We start from the raw sequence: 25,550 nt of genomic DNA on the forward strand, positions 1-25,550 counted from the left end.
TTCCGGGGGAGATTGTACATGTTCGACAATTTTTTTAATGGTCTAAGATAGATAACTTCATACTATTTTTCCCCAGCTCACAATCACAATTACTTTACCGGTTATAACAAAGTCGTCACACAAAAAAAAAAAAAAAAAAAAAAAAAACACGATACATATTGGGTCTTGTTGTAATCATTTCGGTATCAATTAGAGAAGTTGCCTCGCCATGTTGAAAAACAAATAAATAATCGCACCAGTTTGAAACGTTCAACATATTCGGCACTCAGATGTCCTGGGATTGTTTTTTAGTGGCGGTGGTTTTCCGTTGCCTTCCGTCATTATTGCATTGTTTTAGTAGAATTTAAATTATTGAAGTTTAATTTGACTGATTGGTTTTTGATGTTATCTTTCGCTTCTCTTTGTTTCTGTTTTTGTTTCCTTCCACCTTTCCTCTTTTTTACCTGAATGCTTTTGATTAATGCAAAATGTTTCAAAGTGTTCACAATTTCTAAATTTAGTGTAGATTATTAATTGTGTGTCATAGTGTGTGTAGGAGCTGGGGTGAATAGTTATAACAGTAATAAGGTGTTGTCATATTCGATATTCACCGGAGACCGTTGTAATTAAATGAAAATAAATTACTGTGTTTGTCCTTATAATCGAAAAACTTAAACAAAAACAGTCTTTAGTGTTGAAAAATCCTTGCAAAAATTGACAAAACTTTAAAATTTCACTAAGCTATGTTTTTAAAAACCACGAAATTTCGTCAATCACAAAGTCATATAATGGATCCTCTGAATATGAACTAAAATTCCCCTATAAAATAAAATGCAATGATTTTGAGAGCCCTATGAATAGCAGACTTTCTTCAGCGAAGAACACATTCTACACATATATAGGAATATATTTTAGGGAAAAAAACTTCAGCATCTAAATTACCTCGATATAACAGTTCAGAGGCTCTATGGCACTTTGAAAGTTGGCCGGCTCTATATCTCTGAACGCTCAGGAAAATAAACTTGAACTCTATTTCTCCGAATTGTTGGCTAGCCTCCAGTAGCTGATATGTTACGGACGCTCAAACAGAGTGGACAGGGAATTCTCACGTATCATCAAGCTGGCGTTTTTAAGCACATTGTTTGACAAAGACAGATTTTATCAAAAACTGCTAGACGCGAATACTCCATAGCGCGTTCACTTTTACACTTCGCGCTGCACTATCAAAGAGAAAACAAAAGTAAACCTAAATAACAAAGCCAAAGTCTCAAGACGGGAACGTAGGTTGAAAGACGTGATAGCACAAACTCAAGATAGAAGTCTAACAGAAAGTTGGGAATAAAATACAGAGCGCCCAAGCACTGGCAAAAGAAAACCCCAAAAAATGAATACACATTCACCATTCACACAGACACTCTCGCTAACCAAAAATCATCTTGAGGACGGACATTTCTCGGAGAAATAGAGATCAAATTTATTTTCCCGAGTATTCATCACATGTGACGTGTGAAATTAAATGAGAAAAATAATACTTACAAGGAAAGACAAAAGCTTCATCTTCATCGACTGTTGATAAAATCCGAATTCAAAGCTAAGCCTGTCAGGTTTTATAATGGGTTTTAATATGACGTACTGACAAATGAGACAACGCGCTCCAAAAGTTCAGACGATCGTTGGCTAGCCCCACCCACAAACTAGATAGCGAGCGGAGATGGGCCCTCTCTTTTGTCTGTGGCGATGAACATCTCAATATTAGATGATAATGCTGTGGCCCCATCTATCTGCTCACCGACGAATCTATCGTTGGGTCCCGTTGACAGCTTGTTTTTGATCATGGCCACACATTTCTGACACGCATAACTTTGAAATTTTGGTAGCAGCAGCAGCAGCAGCAGCAGTAGTAGTAGTAGTAGTAGTAGTAGTAGTAGTAGTAGTAGTAGTAGTAATAGTAGTATTAGTAGTAGTAGTAGTAGTAGTAGTAGTAGTAGTAGGTAGTAGTAGTAGTAGTAGTAGTAGTAGTAGTAGTGTGGTGGTGGTGGTGGTGGTAGTAGTAGTAGTAGTAGTAGTAGTAGTAGTAGTAGTAGTAGTACATAGTAGTAGTAGTAGTAGTAGTAGTAGTAGTAGTAGTAGTAGTAGAGGTCCGGCTATGTTGTCTTGTGGTATGACATTCGCTTTCTGACCGGAAGATCCCGGGGTCGAGCTTTGCTCGGCGCATAGTTGAGTCATTGGAAAAGACTCTTTACTCACATTTTCTCACTGTAAAATGGTGTAAAATGAGTACCTGACTGTTATCAGCGCTGTCTCTGTCGAAAAACATTGTAGTATCGCCTAACAGACGCTATGTCTCGTTCTCAGGGCACACACAGATGTGTTAGCCTTGCTCATTCTACATGTTACGTGTTGTTGTTGTTGTAGTAGTAGTAGTAGTAGTAGTAGTAGTAGTAGTAGTAGTAGTAGTAGTAGTAGTAGTAGTGGTAGTAGTAGTAGTAGTAGTAGTAGTAGTAGTAGTAGTAGTAGTAGTAATAGAAGTAGTAGTAGTAGTAGTAGTAGTAGTAGTAGTAGTAGTAGTAGTAGTAGTAGTAGTAGTGTAAGAGAGTAAGCATATGCAAAAAGGTTACACAACAATTCTAGTGGAAAACGGTCAATTATTCCAGCAAATGGGTTCAGTAAGTTCACGATGCAGGTAATTCAGTAAAACTTGGTCAATGAATGATATGTTTGGGGCAGTTTTACGTCCAAGTTAGTGGACATGTTATCGTGTTGAGTACTAGTCAATCAATCTTTTCTGAATTGGTTTTGGGGCTGTTTGTGCATGAGAAACTGACATTTATCAAAATAATATATCACAAAAAGCCGGATTTAGTATTGATTTTTAGGGGTTTAACGTTTCGAGTTGAGTATGATTCGCTTTTAATTTCAGGAGGGGGGGGGGGGGGCGGTTTTAGACTGATATGCGGCGTTCAAAATCAGGAGGAGGAGTGTTTTGAAGGAATTGTGGGAACAGTTTTAAAAATAGTGTGTTTCTGAATGAATTCTTTATTTTTTTTGTAGAGTCACTATTCACGACCAGGCAGAGTTGTCGTATCAGTAAGGTCGCGGGTTCAAACCCCCATCACCGCCGCGAAAATTTTATTCTCTATTGTCTTCTGGCACTTTCCTACTCACTTCATCTCTTGTTGTTATCAACATAAGTGCCTGCTCCACTCACTTTTTCTGAATTAAAAATTCACCCCAAATACCGGAGCGTATTCAATGTGTCAATTGTTTCTATCTATGTTATATGTTTGTGTTGAGAATATTGGCTATTGAGCTTAATTGGATTCAATAGTCTGATGTCACGTCGCCCAGCAACGGCGGCCATCATGGTTCTAAACAAAGAAAATGGGTACTTTTTATTCTTCATGCTGGCTAGAACTTTTCATATGTCTTGTGATCAGAATGTATAAAAGTCAAAACAAGATCATATTTATAATGTTTTTCTCCTCTGGATAAACTTTTATGCTCGACGGAGTAATATTTCATAAGGGCGTCCACCATTTGTTCCAATAGTTTAGAGCCAGTTACTAAGTTACCATGCGTCATCACGAAGGAAGTGACGTTACGACTTTTGAAGCGTTGTGTGTGTGTTGGACCCGCGATCTCAAGTAGTCGGGAAAAGAGAGAGCTCTAATAATGACTAGGGTGAGAGACGATCTTTTTGGGGATCGTGGATAGCTCATACGGTAGAGTCACGCTCTTCCTGGCCAGGCGGAGTTTTCTTACCAGTAAAGTCGCGGGTTCAAACCCCCATCACTGGCGCGAAATTTTTATTCTCTGTTGTCTTCTGGCACTTTCCTACTCACTTCATCTCTTAGTGCAATAGGCTAGTATAGCGGAGTGTAGTGTTATCTCATATCGATAGCCAATGATCATTGGATCCAAAATAGTTCGTTAAGAGAGTTGCTTTTTAATAACTTTTTCTTAACACAGTGCAAAGTATAGTGTCATGACTGAATTGATAATGCTTTCGTCCAGCAACGTCGTCAGATATTTCAGTAGTGAAAATTCAATGTTTATTTGATTATAAATAATCGATGAACAGTTTCCAGTCTATCGCATAATCCACCGAGCATAATAAAGATTATTGTTAAATATAATCTTTTGCTTCCTTTTTAAAATCATATCCCGTGTTAGTGTCGATCATTATGATGCAATGCTTGTCTTTGAAAAGCGTTTTACATTTGCCATTATTCTTTCCATATATTACTTTAGCACCCGAGAGATTTGAGTTTCCTTTTGATTTACAAAAGAGCTAAGAGCCACTAAGTCCATGGGTCAGAGTTTATCCTTGTTTATGTAGTATTACGGTAGAAATCACTAGTTACCCTATGGATCGGACACTAGTCAATCGGTGGTGCGGGGTTTGAGGGTTTGGACCAGACATAATCTTCACATCACCGGTAATGCATATAGTATAGAAATATGTCAGGGTGTCCAGAAAAAATTCAGAGTCAAGTTGACGACTTTGAAACAAAATTTACGACCTAAGAAATTAAAATATTTTCTTCTGAAATCAACGGTTTATGCTCACATTACATTTATCAAACTATCAACTTTCTATACAGACCTATTTCCAATAACTTTAATATAATGTTTTTCACGAGTCATCCTGTGCTTGTGAGTGTGTTTGTGTGTGTGTGTAATAATAATAATAATAATAATAATAATAATAATAATAATAATAATAATAATAATAATAATAATAATAATAAATGGCATTTATATAGCGCTTTACCCCGTTGTCACATGCTCTATGCGCTTTACAGTGATATAAAACAAAACATATTACAGTGAGACAAGTGTGAAGGAACAACAAAATATGAAAATAATATTGCAACATTATGACGTAAAAAGATAAAACTTTAAGCGAGATTTGAACGTTGTCTCACGTGTGATGGGAGAGAGTTCCAAAAATGGGGGGCCGAAAATTGAAAAGACTGTTCACCTATTTTACGCAATGGCTTAGGTTTGACAAGGATTGATTGACCTCAAGTTTCTATTGGGGACATAGATGTTTAGACGGTCTTTAATATAGGAGGGACTGGTCGTGCTCAGGGATTTGTAGACAACCGTACAAATCTTATAGGCAACTCTTTTTTCCACAGGAAGCCAATGTAACTCACGGAGAAGAAGAGTTGCTGACGGGTATTTTTTGTTATTGCGTACAATGAGCCTGGCTGCGTTATTTTGAGCAACCTGAAGTTTGCTAATTTTGTCTTTAGCTAAATTCGCCCAAAGGGAGTTACAATAGTCAAATTTAGATAAAAACAGGGAATGAATTAAAAGTTCTGCTATATGCTTCGGTATTAAATTACGAATTTTGCTTTTTTTTCATTTCTATGTACATAGATTGTATGGTATTATTCACGTGCCTTGTCATGGAAAGATCTTTATCAATGATGACGCCAAGGTTTTTTGCTTTATTTGAAAATTCTATTGTGCTATTTCTGAGAGTAATAGGTGATTTATTTGCCTTTTTAAGGATGCTCGACCTTCCACACATTAAAATCTCAGTTTTACTATCATTTAATTTTAACTTATTGTGGTACATTCAAGATTTAATCTCATTAAAACAGCTCGTAATTCGTTGTATTAAGAGCTGTAAATTACTAAGGGGTGTGAATCATATATTTGCGTATCATTTGCATAAAAATGATAACTCAGATTGAATCTGGATATCACACTAGAAAGCGGCTGCATATATACAGTAAAAAGGACAGGGCCAAGAAAAGAGCCTTGTGGCACTCCAAAATTTAGTAAAACTTGTTCTGACTGAACACCATTCACCACGACAGTCTGCCATCGATCCTGTAAATATGATGTAAACCATTTAAGGGCAATTCCTTTTATGCCGAACGTATTTTCTAGTTTTCTTAACAAAATGTCATGGTCAATGGTGTCAAAGGCAGCTGAAAGATCTAAAAGGCATAATACATTGATATTGTTAGCATCAGCATTACATAACAAGTCGTTAAAGATTTTAAGAAGCGCCGTTTCAGTACTGTGTTGATGTTTGTAGGCTGACTGAAAGGGTTGTTCCAAACTGTTGTTCTTAAGATGAGATGTTAATTGTGTAAGAACTACCTTCTCCAAAAGTTTTGACAAAAAAGGTAAATTTGATACAGGACGATAATTGTTTAATATGTTGTGGTCCAGTGATGGTTTCTTCAGAAGTGGTTTGACGGAGGCACTTTTAAAGCACGATGGAACTTCGCCAGTCAGTGTGGATGTATTTATGATTGATGTAATGGATGGTAATAATGTATCGATGGAGCTGGCCAAAAGCTGTGCTGGTAGGGGATCAAGGTCGCAGTATTTAATGGGGGCTTTTTTATCAACTCGTTTATGAAACTAGGTGAAACTGGTTGGAACTTGTCTAAAGGGGTACCACAGAATGTATTTGTATATGGTTCATGCCGATCTAGTTCTGAACGAATGTTATGGATTTTGTTTTTAAAAAAGTTGACAAATGAGTTTGGCAAGTCTCTTTGATTGGTTGTAGATGGTAATAAAGTGCATCTTTCACGTTCAAGCAGATCATTGCAGATGTTAAATAATTGTTTGCAAGATTTAGAAGTTTCGAATTTTGAAAGAAAATACGTGGTCTTTGCCTTTTTTATTGTTGTCTTCCAGGCACGAAATGTGTTCTTGAATATTTCACGATGAATCGTAAGGCCTGATGTTTTCAGCAGTCTTTCTGCTCTCCGACACTTCGTTTTAGCTTCTTTAACGTCCGACGTATACCACGAAGCATACTTGCGATAGGTGACGGTCCTTGTTTGGAATGGCGCATGTTTGTCAAGCGTTTCGATGAGACAACTATTCCACTGGTCTGGAGAAATCATTGAATTTTTAGTAAGTTTTGTTTCTAAATCGCCTCTGAAATTGTCCAAATTAATGCCTTTAATGTTTTGGTTGATGTGGTAGTGGTTTCTTGGCATGGTTTTGAAACGTCAAGATTGAAAGAAATGAGGGAGTGGTCCGAAAAGGGGAGATAATCGACGATGGCGTTGGTTTTTTGGGACTCTGAATTTTCTACAATAACCCAATCTAAAATATGACCAGCAGAGTGGGTTAGCGCTGTTACGATCTGGCACATGTTGTTCTCCGATAATGACTCGTGCAATTTAGCGTTGTCTGTGAAAATTGAAGTCGCCGAGTATAATTGAATGGCCAGGACGCGTGTGTTGTAAAGTTAGCATCTCGTTGATTTCTCTCCTAACATCAGATAATTTTATTTTGTTTTTCTTGTTTGCTGGCGGCCGGTAGATGCAGTTGAAGTTGTATCTTGTATTCTGGAGGGATAATCTAAGATCAATGGCCTCCATTGTTTTGCAGCGCATTTCGAGGATTTCCACATGTTTAAATAATTTTGTTTTATAAAATACGCCAATGCCACCCCCTCGCTGATCTTTTCTTGGATACGATCTAAATTGGTACCCAGGGGGTGTCATAGCTTTTTCAACTGGGTCGTCTCCAGACTGTGAGAGCCATGTCTCTACTAAAAATAGTATGTCAAAGTTCTTCTCCGTTAATAAATCGTTTAATTCTTCGGTTTTGTTACGGCGGGACTGTGCATTTAGAAGACCAATAACAATGTTATTGTCGTTTGTGAAACTGTTTGTGGTCGGTACAGTTATAAGTGTTGGTGGTGGACGGGGGTTTATGTGGGGGCGGGGTGGACGACGAGTTGTTACCATTGAGATGTTGTGTTGTTTCCGTTTGCCTCCCCGAGGCCTGTTCTTATTAATATTATTGTAAAAAATCGGATCACTTGAGGTAAAAATCACAGCTGGAATGTGACGTTGTTTACGTTTATCGCCTCGAGGCCTGTTGTAAAAATCAGATGTTGAATAAAAGTGTTCAAAATTATTAAAATAATGATGGTGGTAAATCACGGCGAAAAATAAGATGAACAATGTTTGTAAGAGAGCGGCGGCCATTAAGTGACTGTGTAAAAATCTTTTAAAACTTACAGTTTCCATGATAAAATACAAAATTATACAGCAGTCCTTTCTTAAGAATTGATAAAAACTATACAATAAGAAACAGTATGTTTTAACGAGTACAAGGAAGTAAAAATGTCCAGGTATCAATATGTAGAAATCACAAAACAATTAAAATAAACCAGAGCACACAACGACACGTCTTACCTGTTAGGCGTGTTTACAAGAATGTGTGTGTGTGTGTGTGTGTGTGTGTGTGTGTGTGTGTGGGTGGGTGGGTGGGTGGGTGGGTGGGTGATTATGAGAAAGAGAGTAGAGGGAAGGAGTAAATAATATCTCATCTCATGTAGTTCCATATCTGAAGCAGACGTCGGAGGTCATCTTCCGCCAAGCTGATCTATCTCTTGCCAATTCTATTAAAGCAGCGCCACCTTTCTCAGCTTCATCTGTCCAAGTTCTTATCCCTTTCAAATACGTTATTCTTTGTCTTCCTCTTATTCTTTTTCCATTCATCTTTCCAGTCAAGGCGAGTATTTCCAAACCAGGGTGGCGGATAATGTGTCCTAAAAATTCCATTTGGCGTTTGATGATTTTTGTTATCAGTGATCTTTTTCTGTTTGCCATTTCTAAAATTTCTTCATTTCTTTTCCTTTCCATCCATGACACCCTCATCATTCTTCTGTAAAACCACATTTCCACTGCCTCCAGTCTTTTAACCATGGTCTTGTTTATGGTCCAGCTCTCACAACCATATAGCAGCACAGACAGTACATAGCAATCCAGGACTTTGATTTTTGTTTTCATGCTAATATTCCTGTTTTTCATAATTGTATGTAGCTGGTTGAATGCATTCTTCGCCATACCTATTCTTTTCTTTATTTCACAATCTGATTTTCCATTGGATGTTACATTGAAGCCTAAATATTTGAAACATTCAACTTGTTGTATTGTTTGTCCTCTGCTTGTTATTACACAGGCTGGTGGGTTATTATTTTTAGATACCGTCATACATTCTGTTTTAGATATATTCAGTTCCAGTCCCATATTTTCACTACTCCTGACTACAACATCCAGTAATTCTTGTAGTTCATGTTCAGATTCTGCCAGTAGAACCGTATCATCTGCATACCTCAGATTTGTTACATTCTTTCCTCCAATACACACCCCCTTCTTATGTTCGATATCTCTTAATATCATTTCACTATAGAGGTTGAATAAATCTGGAGACAAGACACACCCTGCCTAACTCCTCTTCTAATAGGTGTAAAACTGCTTAGTTCGTTGTCAACACGCATTGCTGCTTCTTGTTCCCAGTACAAATTCCGTAATATTCTTAAATCTTTACCATCAATGTCCAAGGATGATAGAATTTTGAATAGTTTTTCGTGTTGTACTTTATCAAAGGCTTTTGAATAGTCGATGAAACACATATACAGATCTTTATTTACTTCAATACATCTTTCCATCAGCATTGATAATGTGAATATTCCATTTCTGGTACCCTTGTCCTCAACAAAACCAAATTGCATCTCCCCAATTTCAGGTCGTATTTTATTTCTTATTCTTAGTAAAATTATCTTCAAAAGAATTTTTGTGAGGTAAATAATATATCATTGAGAAATACTTTTTTTCTGAAATTAAATGTCTCTTCAAATGATATGGCAGATGCAACATGTACATATAAAAGGTAGTCAAAGAAGTATTGGTAGTTTTAGTGGTGATACTAAACAGTGATGATAATTTTCGGCGGATCTGCGGAATTCCGTGATTTTGGGATTTTCTTTGAAATGTTCCGCTGTTTTTGCAGTGTCAAACATTTTATATGAAAAGCACGTAGTTGGCTCCTGTTGTGTTCTTGGATCATTCATTAATAAGACGTATTATTCCAAGAATCAACAAACCAAATTGTTACAGTAAAGAACCTTTATTAAACAACATAACATAAGATACATGTGTACAGGATGACGGTTGGATACAGAATGACTCTCAACAAGGTAGTAACTAGAACAGACGCTAGTTGTGAACGATACTACATCAGATGGACGACACAAGTTACGATACTTGAATACAATAACTTTCATTCACAACATTCCTCCCCTTCTAATTTTAAAAATCATTTAATTGATTTCTCTTAAAATATAAAATTCTTTAATTCAGAAAACATTCACTCAAATTGTCATTCGTGTACTTAACATTTTTATGACGTACATTATATAATTAAAGAATTAATCTTCTAACTGGTCGTCTGATTCTAAAGGGGTAGCGTCGCTCTGCTGTATCAGCTGGTATTTGTAGACGCTCATTTCGGTTCTGTTGAGGTGAATTAACAATAGCTGCTGATAAATCCACTTGGTTATCGGTGTCAGATAAGTAATCCGTTTTCGAATTCTCTGCTATATCCAATAGAGAATTTTCACTTTCAAGATCATATTGATCTTGAGTAACATTTGTGACCCTACGCCTCGAAGCGGTATTAAGTCGGGATTTGGAAAACGAAGAAAACCGGTTTGAAAGTGGAAATGGTCAAAATTATCAAATTTCATTTTTTTGGTTGTTTCAGAAACTACAATCATTTTTCTACATGAAAACATAATTATTCAACATAGATATTGACGATACGTTATATAAATTTAAAGTTTTAAAATGCAACTATCAGAGAGACATTCAAAACGAGAGTTGACTTTCTCTCAGAGAGCCACCATTTCCAAAACTTAGTAAAATTAAGTCTTTTCGTACACCAATACCATGTAAGATACCACAGCAAAGGGCGTGTCTTTATCTATCTCCGGGAATGCATGACTGTTTCCATAATTTCATGGTTCAACCAATAATGAACTTTAAAAACTGTAAACAAGTCTAGGTTTATCCCTGACAACCTTACAAATGAATGATTCTGATTGGTCAAGGATCATCATATGCACCTGTTGGCCATTAAAATGTCCGGGCAATGTGTCATGACGTCAGCATGCGTGTGTTACATATGTATTTAATACAAACCGCGTGCTATTACTTCTTTGTCTATCTGCATTGGTTAATGATTGAGATGAGGGTCCTTTGTCCCTCTTTCTTTATTCATGAAATTATAGGACATGCTAAGACTTTAATAGGACAAGAGTTGCGCAATCTTACACTTACAGAGATTGTTGTAGGATATTTAAAGCACAAAAGCAGAATAGTTAATAGAGCCTTTTACAATTAATGAACTGCGGATGGAAATGCGTGTAACTAAAAAATGAAAAAGAGTTAGATGTATGGATAGATAAACAAAAAGAGAAACGGGCCTATCAATGTATAAATAGATAGGTAGATAGATAAATAGATATATAGATAGATAGATAGATAGATAAATAGATAGATAGATAGATGAAATAGATGAAAAGGAGAGAGGGACAGAGAGAGAGAGAGAGAGAGCGAGAGCGAGAGAGAGAGAGAGAGAGAGAGAGAGAGAGAGAGAGAGAGAGAGAGAGAGAGAGAGAGAGAGAGAGAGAGAGATGTTCGTTTTATCTTGCTTTCTTTGTATATTGAAAGAAGGTGGAGTCTTTTTAGACAATCGACAATGTGGTGAACGCTAAGAAAAACTTGACAGATTCAATAACATGTTTACATGTATGTCATTACACAATAAGCCCCACCCCCTCCTCCTCAAGCTGTCACCTGACTCAAAATGGAAACAATGCAATGAATAATTTGACCAGCCCATTTCTTTAATTGCAATCTCATTGGTCAATGTTTCCAGTTGATTGACTATGACTTATTTTGAAACAAAATGCTTTATTAAACTATCCCTACAATTCTTTGCTCCACCTCCATCCCTTTCTTCATGTCTACCTCACTCTCTCCGTCTCACTTTTGTTTCTTTCACACATACAAACACACACACAGAGAGTTATACAGTCAGACTTCAATCTTTACTCTATTTCCCTCCTGCCCTCTGAATGCACAAGCAGTCTCTCTCCCCTCCCCCTCTCACTCCTCTTTTTCTTTATCTCTCTCTCTCGCTCTCTCTCTCTCTCTTTCTCTCTCTTTCTCACTCTCTCACGTGTGTGTGTGTGTGTGTGTGTGTGTGTGTATTTTACTCTCTCATTCTTTCTCTTCCACTCTCATCCTGTTTCTTGATATTTCTTTCCCTGCCCACCCGGCTTCACATAGTTTCAAAACTGAACTTTGAAATTATAAACCCTTCTTTAACTTTTGACATTTTGAAATCCTATTTCCTCTAATAAATAAGACAAAATGTCACATTAATAATTCTTATTTCATTGATTACTTATTTAAATATAAAAAAATTTCTTCAAAAATTTAGCAATGTCATAAAATTGTCGGCAATGTCATAAAATTGTCGGCATTTTTTTTTGGGGTATTTTATTTATTTTAAGGACATCTTACATAATAATGAATAACTAGAGAATTAATACTTGGATTATTTCAAAAATTTGTATGTACATTATCAAATGTATATTCTAAGCTCATGCCAATACAGTGATCGAAAACTCCGGTTTCACCGGGAAAATTGTCCGGTCTGGATCAAAATATTTCGGGTTACGGGCAACTTCCGTCAAATTCGGGTGAGATTAAATTGTTCCAAGGATACCCCCCTCCAGTCACTACTACTACACCACCATATCATCACCAATCATCATCATTACCATTACATCAACAACCGTCACCACCACATCATCATCACTACCACTATTAATACAACCACCACCATCACTGCCACTACTTCTACAACCACCACCACCACACTATCATCACTACCATTACTACTACAACCATCACCACCACATCATCTTCATCACCCCTACTACTACAACCACCACCACCACACTATCATCACTACCACTACCACTACAACCAAGATAAGCTTATCAATTAGATCCCCCCCCCCCCCCCCTGGGGCACCCTATCCTCTACCCACGCCACGCTAACATTTCATTCATACTGCAACCACCATTGAGTACAGACGATACAAGTTATTTTTCATTATATTTTGTTTTCCACGTTTATTTGTGTATTGTTGTGCTGACGAAGGGTTTATACCCGAAACGTCCATTGTCTGTTTTGTTCCCTTACGAAGCCTTTCCATTTTCACTCTTTCGTTGATACTTGAATACAATAACTTTTATTCACAACAGCTCCAAGGCAGAACGATGAAAAAATCGCCATCATGTCTTGTGTCAAATTTTGACCCCTGTGCTCATTTGCATGAATTTTGGTGACACTTGCGTTTTTATGACGTCAGCCTAGACTGGGTGGCATCACATGTCAAAAGTGACACAATGCAAGCGGTGTCCTTGGATGAATAGATGTTGGGTAGGGATTAATTTTAATATAATATTTTTCCTTTGTATATAGATAGACTATGTTTTGCAAGTTGTTAGATATTCATGACTCTAATTTATAAACTGCATAACCACTAGTAGGTCGCAGTAACAAAGGTATTGGGTAAAGTCGGGGAACTTCGCCTCCCTGCGGTCGCTCCACTTCTTTCGCTTATTTCAGTCTCAAGATGTCAGTTTTCTTAAAATAGAAACTGGTCATCAGGAAATTCGCCACCACTGTCGGGGAAATTCGCCGCTCGATTTTAACACTTTTTTATCGCGAATGTTATGTACTTTTTAGATATTATTTTGTTTTCTCATGTTTATATTTGATTTGCTTTGTAATAATTACTATATTTTATTGATTAACAATGGCAAAAATAAAAAATATATTTAATGACCAACGGCAAGTTTTATAAGTGACGATATGATAGTATGATGGCAGGCGAAAACACGACAAAAAATCTTCACTTGTCATTTACTGAGCCATCTTATCCAATTTATCTCTTATTACTATCCTAATTATGTAAATTTTATGCACTATGAACACTACCCAGACACTGAATCACCAATAAATTAAATAATTGTTGGTCAATATATCACCAATACTCGCTTTAAACATTTAATTAATAATATTTCGACAAAACAGAGCGGCGAATTTCCCCGATACTAGTGTCGAATTTCCCCGAAAGCAGTGATATCATTGGAACCCCCAAATAAAAAATAAACGAATATTTTTTACTCTTGCGAATGATGGGAATATTATAGAGTACATACATAACATAATATATTGACATATATATATTTATATATATATATAAAATATATATATATATATATATATATATATATATATATATATATACACACTCACAAATATGCACACTTGTATGATCGTAGTCCTTGTCACCATCATCGTCATCAACAATAACAACAACAACAACATCATCATCATCATCATCATCATCATCATCATCATCATCATCATCATCATCATCATCATCAAGACAACAACCTTTCTAATATTATTATATGCGTTACCATCCTTCACTTTCACCATTCCCCTATAACACTATCGCCATCCTCTTCATTCTCCATATTATATTATTTTTCCCGTAGCAAGTTATGAGAGGGAAAGCTTGTGATTTGATATCCCTCATCAGAAAGACAAAGGTCGTGTTCTCAGATTGTGTTCTCTCTCTCTCTCTCTCTCTCTCTCTCTCTCTCTCTCTCTCTCTCTTTCTCTCTCTCTCTCTCTCTTCCCTTCTCCCCCTCTCCCCCTCTGTTATTTTCTTTCTTCCGCACTCTTCCTTTCATTCTCTCCCCCAGTCCCTCTTTATCACCTCTCTCTTCCTTTATTTCTTTCCTCTTTTTAAATAGTTTTAATCAGTTTCTTCTCGTGAAATAAACGTGCTTCAGGAGACAGGTATTGTATTCAATAAGCATCATGTTTAAAGAAGAGCGTTTACCCAACAAAGCAACAAAACAGCGAATGAAAAAAATATACATTGTACGAACATTTGGACTTTATGTCACTATTTACCATAATGGTTTGTAGAACTTATTATCAATTTAAAGATACCTGGATACAATTGGGTTAACAACGTAAGCGGATATTTTTTGCAACATATTGTAACCAATATCGGTTAACCAATATAACCTTGGGCAACTTTATTGCAAAATTTTCCATTTACTTTTACGAAGTGGTTATTCAGTTTCAGATACTGAATAGTGCTTTGCCACTATTCAGTATCCATAAGGAACTCTTTTTTATAGAGAGAGTGAAAAGTGTGACAATCTCGGTTGAACTGCTGACCTACTACCAGATTGAACACGTGCAGTAACTGACAGCCCGATTCAAAGTTGTAAAAATATTTTGATCGAAATTTTTAAATTTCTGCTATCGTGCAATTAACAGAGTTCAAAATATCAAAATAAGAGAGGCAGTCAAATACATTATTTAATGTCTGAATAGACATGATTAAATGTCTCTAAAAGTTCAGTGACACCATGGCATGGTGCATATAAGCTGTTTGACTCTGAGCTTAAGGTTCGAGAGTTCAAATCCCGGTAAGGGTAACTTTTTTTTTTTTCCCAATATTTTTTTAAAATTCCTTCTGTCTTTTTATATTTTTTAAACTTTTGTTTTAATAATTTTATTTGCTTGAAATATACTTTAATGTTGATATTATACTATTGTTCTTTTATTATTATTATATTATATTATTATTATTATTATTATTATTATTATTATTATTATTATTATTATTATTATTATTATTATTATATTATTATTATTATTATTATAAAAGTAATTGCTTTTTATTAGGAAACCCGCCGAAACCCAGTCCCAGGTTCATTCTCCACTGGTGTACACTTCTCTGAGTCCCATATTCACTCCCACAGCTGCACTCTTCCCATAACTTTGTCAGGTTTCGGAAAAAAAAACACCGTATTATAGTGCAAAACCACTATTCAGTGTCAGATACTGAATAGTGCAAAACCGCTATTCAGTATCTGATACTGAATAGTGCAAAACCACTATTCAGTATCAGATACTGAATAGTGCAAAACCACTATTCAGTATCAGATACTGAATAGTGCAAAACCACTATTCAGTATCAGATACTGAATAGTGCTAGCTTTACTTTTACACATCTAATTTTCCCGTCCAAATGTAGCCCAAAGTTGTAAGATGTTGAGTTTGCCTGTGTTACAATCTGTAGGCGTCATGTCTCGTCCTACGTGCTAAGTGTTACTGTTGGCTTGGAACCCTCTTAAACGTTTTGAGCACATTTAGTGGATGTTGCTCTATATATACATTATTTTCTAGTATAAAAATGTTGAACCGGAGATTGTAGCTATCTTGAATAAACGTCTGCACTGTTAGGAGAAATTATGGCCTTCCACATTGTGAACACTTTTCACAAGTTTCAACAATGTTTAAAATACATGGCGATTGAATGTCTTTACAGTGCAGTTCCACGTTTTTCAGTGTCAAAAATACTCTCAATATCTGACGAAAAATATTGCGGTATGTGGAATTTTCAAAAATGTTGCAGACTTAAAAGAAATAGGAAGACAACCTAACCGGTTTTTTGGTAATGAAGGTAACCGTGACCACTGGTAATATCAGACTCCATAAGTTCATAGCTATGAAGGAGTGATTATATTTTTGTCGTAGCAGTTAAATGTACAGCAAATTCAAGACGATGGCGATTGTAGGAGTTCATTTGCAATCGGTCGAGTGAAAACGAAAACCTTTGCAAAGATCTTGAAGACTTGAAATCCGTTCCTAGTTGTGAACGATAAACAATGGTTCCCTTTTCCATCCAAAAACACCCAAAATAATTCAAAGTAAGATGACAAAAAGAAATTATGTGGGATGGAAAGAGAGACAGAGAGAGATAGAGAGAAGATAGATAGATAGAGAGAGAGAGAAAGAGAGAGAGGAAGAGAGAGAGAAAGAGAGAGAGATAGAAAGAGAGAGAAAGAGAGAGAGAGAAAGAAAGAGAGAGAGAAAGAGAGAGAAAGAGAGAGAGAAAGAGAGAGAGAGAAAAAGATAGATAGATAGATAGATAGATAGAGAGAGAGAGAGAAAGAAAGAGAGAGAAAGAGAGAGAGAAAGACAGAGATAGAGATAGAGAGAGAGATAGGGAGAGAAAGAGAGAGAGAGAGAGATAGAGAGAGAGTTAGGGAGAGAAAGAGAGAGATATATGTTAAAATATAATCATGTTGTGTAAGTGTGCTCTCTTTTGTGAACAGTAACATACACGCACACGCGCGAACACGCATCTATGTTTGCTTGTTATATTTTGTGATTGTGTTGACAAATGATAAAGCTGTAACTTCCCTTGTCATATCTTGGTAAACAGTGCGGCGAAAAATAGATACAGCACAACTCTTCAATTCGAAAAAAACCCCCTGATTGTGTCCAGTTTGTAGTTGGCTTCATTTTACTTGAACAATATTTGAAGTAAAATTATCTGGAAATAATGAAAGTAAACTAGGCCATTAACAGCGTTGTCTCTGTCGAAAAAATTTGGAATGTTACCTCACAGCTGTCATGGTTTGATTTTTGCTTGTTTTGTCTTCTATCTTTATCTAACTTACAGGGTTTGTTGGAATATTTTTTTTGCTTGAATTGTCTTCTATCTCCAGCTGACCTACCAGATTTGTTTTTGCTTGTTTTGTCTTCTATCTCCATTTGACCTACAGGGTATGATTTTGCCTGTTATATTTATCCTCATCTGACCTACAGGATCTGATTTTGCCTGTTTTGTATTCTGTACCCGACCTACAGGGTTGTTTTTGCTTGTTTTGCTGTCCCCATCTGATCAACGGTTTTTTGTTGTTATTTTTTTTTGGGGGGGGGGGGGGGGGGGGGGGGGGGTTCCGTCATTTTTGCTCGTTTTGTCTTATATTCACATCCGACTTACATGGTTTGTTTTTTAAATTGATTTATCTTTTATCCCCAAGTGATCTACAAGATTTTATTTTTCTCTTGTCTCCAGCTGTCATGTACAGTCTTTGTTTTTGCTCGTTTTGTGTTCTATCCTTATCTGACCTAACTTCTATATCCATATGAGTTACAGGGTTTGATTTTGCTTGTTTTGTCTTCTTTCCCCAGCTGACATACAGGGTTTGTTTTTGCTTGCTTTGCCTTCAATTCCCATATGACTTACAGGGTTTGATTTTGCCTGTTATTATGTCTATCCCAAATGACCTTCAGGATTTGTTTTTGTTCGCTTTGCTATCCCCATCTGACGATATCACAATTTATTATGACAGACATCATTGCTAGCCTCATGTTCATTCCCAAATAGTGTTCACCTCCCATTGTCCTGGGTTCAATCCTCACTGGTGTCCGTATAAGGTGGTACAGTGTTCACTCCCTAGACATCACTAGACATCATTGCCTGGTACTCATTTTATACATCAGTACAGTGAGAGAATGAAAGTAAAGAACGTTTTCCAACAATGCGCCGTTCCGAGCGGAACTCATTCCACAAGACCACATAGATGTACAATTCAATGCAGAGTTTATCCTGGTTTCTTGAGAATGAAACCGGCAATAGCACTTGCTTGCTAAAATTTGGATTGGACATTAACCAATCGCAAAGTACTTTCTGACAGATTTATTTGATCCAGGTACCAAATCACTGCTGGGTGGACAGGCCATTAAATGAAAAAAAAAATATAATTCCTTTTATTCATCTCCAAGGGGAAATTTGTCTTTAGGGTTTATCCCAAGGGAAGACTGAAAAAACCCAGACGTTAGCCGCAATGCAGCGCCGCATAGTCGGCTAGGGCTAGTTGACTTACTCAAGGCAAACGGGTAGTCGAACTCAGTACATTTTGGGTACGAAACAAAGACGGTACCGCTGAGCTATGCTGCCCCTTAAAAATCACCACTTCACTCGGGATCAATCTAGTTCCCTTTGCGAAATGTAAAGCGAATTATCTGCACTCCATCCCTACCCCATTCTTAACATCAAAAATGATTTTTTTTATTGTTAATTCCCCCATGTCAAACGCTTAAGTTTAGTTGAAGCCAGTTTGCCTAAAAGGGTGAAACAAATCAAAAGCTAAAAAACACAGAGAGGATTTTAGATTTAAAAGCCCTTCATACCCCCGCCCCCACCAAGGGGAACTGCAGTGGATCCCGATAAAGCCAACACCGCCAGAACAGAAAGTTTGGTTGCCTTTATCCATTATCGATGGAATGCAGTGGATAAAGTAAAAAAATTGGGACTAACAAGAGGCGTTGACTTTACACAGATTCCACTGTAGTTACTTCAAGGTCCCAAAGTAGATCCAGAGTCAATATTTGAATGCTTCTAGTCTGTGACTGCGTGAAATTACAACTCAAATCTCATCACGATTATGACAGGACAAATTATATCTATGCTATGTGTGAAAATTCGTGCGATTTGGACATAAAGCAACAAGAAAAAGAGCAATAAATGATAAAGAAAAAAGAAAATTCAGCAAAAGTAGACCCATGGAGAAGCCAAAGTCTGGGAAGCAAATGTTCCTTGCTCTGATGGGATCTCCATCTAACCCGGGTTTATGGGATATTGACACAATCGGGAATTGAACACGAGACCATCGGATAAGGACTCCAATAGGGAGTTAATCTGGGACTATGGGAGGTGGAAACCAATGAGGAGTGAACATGTGATCACAGGAGGCGGACACCGGTAGGAAGTGAACACTGTACCACCTTATATGGACACCAGTGAGGATTGAACCCAGGACAATGGGAGGTGAACACCATATTAAGCTCAAGGCAATGAGATGTGAACACTATTTGGGAATGAACACGAGGCTAGGAGAGGTGGACAACAGTGGAGAGTGAACCTTAGACCACAGGATATGGACACCAGTGTAGAGTGAACCAGGGATTTTGGGAGGTGGACACCAGTGGGATGAAATCAGGACTATGGGCGATGAAAACCATTTGGGAGTGAGCCCAAGGCGTTTAGAGGTGGACGCCACTGGGGTGTGAACCCGGGGCTATGGTATATGGACACCAGTGAGGTTTGAACCTGGGGCTATGGGATATGGACACCAGAGGAGATTGAACTCGGGACTATAGGAGGTAAACACCGTTGGGGAGTTAACCCGGGCTATGAGAGGAGAACACTTCTGGGGAGTGAACAAGATACCACTGGATATGGACACCAGTGCAGATTATACCCAAGACCATGAGAGGTTGACACCACTGGGGATTGAACCCGGGACTACCGGATATGGATTTCAATGGGGAGTTAACCTGGGAGTATTTGGGGCGGTAAACAATGGAGAGTTAACCTGGGGCAAGTGGAGTGAACATGGGACCACGGGAGGTGGACAACAGTAGGAAGTGAACCAGGAGCAATGGGTTATGGACATCAGAGGGGTTATGGGATTTAGACAACAACGGGAAATGAACTCGGGACTATAGGAGGTAGACACCAGTGCAGAGTGAACCCGGGTCTATGAGAAACCACTGAGAGGGTGAACACGGTACTATTGGCGGTGGGGATTGAACTGGATACTATGGGAGGTGGACACCACTGGGGAATGAACCTGGGTCTATGGAAGGTGGACACCAATGGAAGTGAGCCCCGGAAGGTAGACACCAATGGGAATTGAACCCAGAGCTATTGGTGGTGGAAACCAGTGGGAATTGAACCCAGGAATATGGGAGGTGGACACCATTGGGGAGTACTAGTAGTAGCAGTAATAGTAGAAGTAGCGTATGGCTACACCTCCAAATTATGTTTGTCGATCCATGATAACAGGTCATCTCCGGCTTCAATTGGGGAGTGAGTTCAAGGCTATGAGAGGTGGAAACCAGTAGTGAGTGAACCCGGAACTTTGGGAGGTGGAAACCACTGAGGAGTGAACCCTGGACTATAGAATTTTCATCCTTATCCTCCTCCTCCTCCTCCTTCTCATCATCATCATCATCATCATCATTGCTATCATCATCATCATCATCATCATCATCATCATCATCATCATCATCATCATTTCTATCATTATTAATATCATCATCATCATCATCATCATCATCATCATCATCATCATCATCATCATCATCATCATCATCATTATCATCATTGCTATCATTATCATCATCATCATCAATATCATCATCATCATCATCATCATCATCATCATCATCATCATCATCATCATCATCATCATCATTATTATTATTATTATTATTATTATTATTATTATTATTATTATTATTATTATTATTATTATTATTATTATTATTATTATTATTATTATTATTATTATGATCATTATTAGAGAACAAGCCATTGTTATAGTCTTTGCTGTATAATAATTGAATGTTTGTATTGATTACACGGCTTGTATATATCATGCAAAAGAAGAAAAAAGATTCTTGATTTACAATTAAAAGCACATAAGAAAAAGTAAGGTGATTGTTTCAAAAAGGGAAAAATGTAGACTCCAAGAGCACAATATCAGTGAACTTACTTTGATATCACATAAACGTCTCATGCAGATAAAGCTCAGGATCCCATTAAGAGGAATACACTCAAATGTTTACAAAATATTATATAGTTTAAAAAAAATAACAGAACGTAAGAGAGAGATGATTTACAAGCGAAAAATATCATATCCCAAAACATTTGATAAAAACGCCTTACCACAGAGTATTCGTGAAATAGAATCTCTGTCTATTTTGAAACGTTCGCTTTAAACATACCTTTTTCGTCTTTAGTATGAGAAGCAAGATAGGTCTTTCTGTTTTGTGTTATGTGCTGTGCGTGTGCGTGTGTGTGTGTGTGTGTGTGTGTGAGTGTGTGTGCTTGTGTATGTGAATGAGTACGTTTCAGCCAAAGTAATTTGATTAGACTCTGGTGTCTCGGAGTTATAGCGCTATGTAATTTTTCAGCATTATGATTATTATTAACTTGAGCTTTTCTACAGAGCAAAATCCACAGAACGTGCTCAAAGCGCTTTACATGGCATCCTTGAGCAACAGCAACCCTTAACATATAGGACGAGACAGGGCGCCTGTTAGGCGATAATACAATTTTCCCGACAGAAATAACTCTGGTAACAGCCAGGTACTTATTTAAACCTGTGTACGGCGAGAGAATGTAAATAAAGAGCGTTTTCCAAGGACTAGACTAAGGGCCGCTCAGAGCGGGACTCCAACCCAGGACGTTCAGATTCGAACGCAAGTGTCATACCACTGGACCACATAGCCACAGAAAACTGTAACTACACTTTTGACTGTTCCTCTCCCAGCCAAGGATTCCGACCGGGGCAAGGAGAAAACCAAATAATCTCATTCTAAGACAAAGTTAGAAAGCAAGTTGAAAAACAGATATAGGGAGATAGAAGATACACTAGGTTCCTCCCTGCCCACTATAGGAGGCCAAAAAAACACCCATCCAGGAAGAAGAAGAAGAAGAAGAAGAAGAAGAAGAAGAAGAAGAAGAAGAAGAAGAAGAAGAAGAAGAAGAAGAAGAAGAAGAAGAAGAAGGTAAAGGAAGCAAGGCAGTGAATACTACTTTAAGAACAGGGTATGCATTGGTTACTTTCTTGAGCATCGGATTTCGGCACGCTAGCCCCCTCGTGGATCTTTACCTTGCAGTTGGTGAGGGGGCTTGAGGCACACGGGAGGGCAAAGGTGTAAACCCCGGTCGACCGTCACGAGACCTTCCCGGGTATCGAGCCAACGAGCCACATGAGCTGCTCGCCCCGGTGTGTGACTAAATTTGATCCAAACCCGGTGCCCGAATAGCAGCCCTATCCCGGGCGCCACACTATTATCCTTATGTCGAGTCCCAATCAGTCCGTCAATGGCGAAGCGGTCTGCCGCCTAGCCAAATAATACCGCGTTCGTGTCGCCAGGGTCGTCGGCACGTCCGAGAAAAAAGCAAACGTCCCATGCATCAATCGATTCGCGGCCTGCCGATCGGAAAATGCGACGGCGGGGATGGCGAGCTGACGCGTATATTGTCCCTGAACGTCGAGAGCCAGAGTATGGCAAAAAATGAGCTTTTATCAAAGCTATTGGCCGTTCATTGCGTAGATATCCTCCTGTTACAGGAGACCCACCTTTATTCAGGCGCGCAATCTTCCCGATTCCATATCCCAGGCTACACGGTGGTCCAACGCGAGGACACCTCGAGGCTCAAAGGAGGGGTTAGCGTTTACGCTAAAGAGCCATCGAAGGTAAAGGTCATTGAGAGCGTAACGGACAGCAATGGGGTGAACCGAATTTCCGTGGAAGTAGGTGGACTGTGTTTGCATAATATTTACAAACCACCTAGAGCGACTTGGACTACACCACCAGTACCGGTGGTCAGCCACCCTTCCATCTGTCTGGGAGACTTTAATAGCCACCATCACGAATGGGGCTACCGAGACTGCAACGAGGCAGGAAGACAACTCCGCTCATGGATGGACTGTAATGATCTACACCTAGTGTCCGATCCTACAGCCAAGGGTACCTTCCGGGGTACCCGCCATAAGAAGGAGTACACTCCAGACCTCACCCTCGTAACGAAAGGCGCGAACGGTGAACCGCTGCAGGTGAAGCGGACAGTCCTCGGGGACTTTCCGCATAGCCAGCACAGGCCGGTTCTTGTCACAGCTGGGGTGACAATCCCGAGGGTGCAGTCTCTCCCACTTTGCAGATGGAATTTCAGGAAGGCTGACTGGGAGGAATTCAGTTCCTATATCGAGCAGGTCTGCCCTGCCATTCCTCCCAAGTCCAAGAATATAACCAGATTTAGTAGGCTACTGGTTAAGAGCGCTCAACGCTCTATTCCACGGGGCAAACGGAAATTCTACACCCCTTACTGGACAGCAGAGTCGGAAGAGCTGTACCGAGAGTACCAGCAGACCCAGTCCCAGGACACAGCCGATAGACTACTTCAGTCTCTGGCAGAGGGAAGGAAGCAACGGTGGCAGGAGACCGTGGAAAGTCTCGACTTTACACACTCCAGCCGCCACGCTTGGCGTCTGATAAAGAAATTGGACCCAGATCGGAATTTCGCGAAGGCTGCACCGGAATGCGAGGCAGACACAATTGCCAAGAATATTAAGAACCGTAGTAAGCGGGTCCCTAATCAGGCTTTTGAGCGCGGTGTCCGCAAGGCGTACCGTACGATTCTGGACTCGCTACCTGCGGAGGAGTCGGACTGGACGGCCCCGTTCAGTCCCCGAGAAGTGGGTGCAGCCATTAGCGAAGTAAAGAACGGCAAAGCAGCAGGGATAGATGGTGTATATCCCGATATGGTGACGCATCTGGGCCCCCGGGCACGGGCCTGGCTAGCATAGGCAATGTCTGACATCCTTGCAAAAGGAACGCTTCCACAAGTGTGGAAGCACGCGTAGTTGCCATCCTGAAGCCAGGGAAGCCGGCGAAGGAGGCAGACAGTTACAGACCCATATCGCTGCTGAGCTGTCTTTACAAATTGTTGGAGCGTGTTCTATTAAACCGATGGGGGCCGGTCCTAGACGCTGCCCTGCCACCTGAGCAGGCAGGCTTCAGGGAAGGGAGGTGCACCACTGAGCAGGTCATTGCCCTTACAGAGCATATTGAGCACGGGTTCGAGAGAAAACAGCAAACAGGTGCTGTGTTTATAGACCTATCAGCGGCGTACGACACGGTCTGGTGCGATGGGTTAATGCTCAAACTTGCAAAAATCATAAGGTGCAAAAAGACCTTGAAGTTGTTCTCTTCGATCTTAGGGGAAAGGCAATTTCACGTCGCGCTGGGAGACGCCACGAGCAAAGTAAGGAAATTGAAGAATGGGGTCCCTCAGGGGTCGGTACTTGCGCCAATGTTGTTTAACGTTTACATTAGCGATATGCCGAACACTTCCTCCCTGAGGCTGGGATACGCAGACGACTGGGCACTCGTTACTCAGAGTAAAGTGTGGACCCGTCTCGAGAGCGTACTCAGCGAGGACGTCACCAGACTCAAATCCTACTTTGACAAGTGGTACCTGAAGATGAACACTTCAAAAACCGTGGCCACTGCATTTCACTTATGCAGTGGTTGGCACACCCGTAAACTGAATGTCCTAGTCGGGGACCAGCCACTCCCATATGAGCCGCGTCCAAAATATTTAGGGGTGACGTTGGATCGCAGCCTTACCTATCGGGTTAATCTCGAAGGGGTTGCCCGGAAGATAGAGAAACGCAACAGTCTTCTGAGGAAGCTGGCGGGATCGACTTGGGGCGCTAGCCAAGCGCTCCTGAGAACATCCGCCCTGGCACTATGCTATTCCACCGCGGAGTATTGCGCTCCAGTGTGGGTAGAAGCAGAAACGTTGAGAAGGTGGATGTAAAACTTCGCAAGTCGATGCACATAGTGTCGGGAACGCTAGCAACAACCCCTAGAGAATGGGGCCCGATAATGGCAGCGATCCAGCCCCCCGATGTCCGGAGGGAGACCATTACGGGAAACTGGCTGAGAAAGATCAAAGAGAGAGGGAATGGGGATACCCCTCTCATGCGCATAATGAACGGTGCCCCGTTTCGAGCCGAAATAAGTCCCGGCAACCCTTGTACGCAGAATCCCTGACTACGGACAGAGCTGCACATACGAGATGGAAGTCGGTTTGGACGAATTCAATCCCTCGTGGGGGCGGGGACCTACACTCCTCTAAGCTTGGTGAGAAGTTGCCAGGCTTTGATACCAGTAAGAGGAGACACTGGGTAGCTGCGAATCGGCTTCGGTCGAGGAGCTGCCTAACGGCCGGTGCGTTACATC

At 39.4% G+C, this 25,550-nt stretch overlaps 1 long non-coding RNA gene across 2 annotated transcripts in view; it reads right to left on the reverse strand.

Annotated features, from left to right (window-relative positions):
* LOC144957846 (uncharacterized) overlaps nt 1-25,550 on the reverse strand; it is a 42,506-nt gene that overhangs the window by 10,286 nt on the left and 6,670 nt on the right. Inside the window, exon 1 of one of the 2 annotated variants that reach the window (XR_013642233.1) lies at nt 1,516-1,649. The exons of the other annotated variant lie outside the window; for it this stretch is intronic. This is a non-coding gene — a long non-coding RNA (uncharacterized LOC144957846). Of the gene's footprint in view, nt 1-1,515; nt 1,650-25,550 lie in introns of those variants that run through there. 2 annotated transcript variants of the gene reach the window in all.

Source organism: Berghia stephanieae, chromosome 12 (genome assembly GCF_034508935.2).
Source record: "Berghia stephanieae isolate SIO BIC M18660-M18661 chromosome 12, UCSD_Bste_1.3, whole genome shotgun sequence".
Classification (NCBI taxonomy): domain Eukaryota; kingdom Metazoa; phylum Mollusca; class Gastropoda; order Nudibranchia; family Aeolidiidae; genus Berghia; species Berghia stephanieae.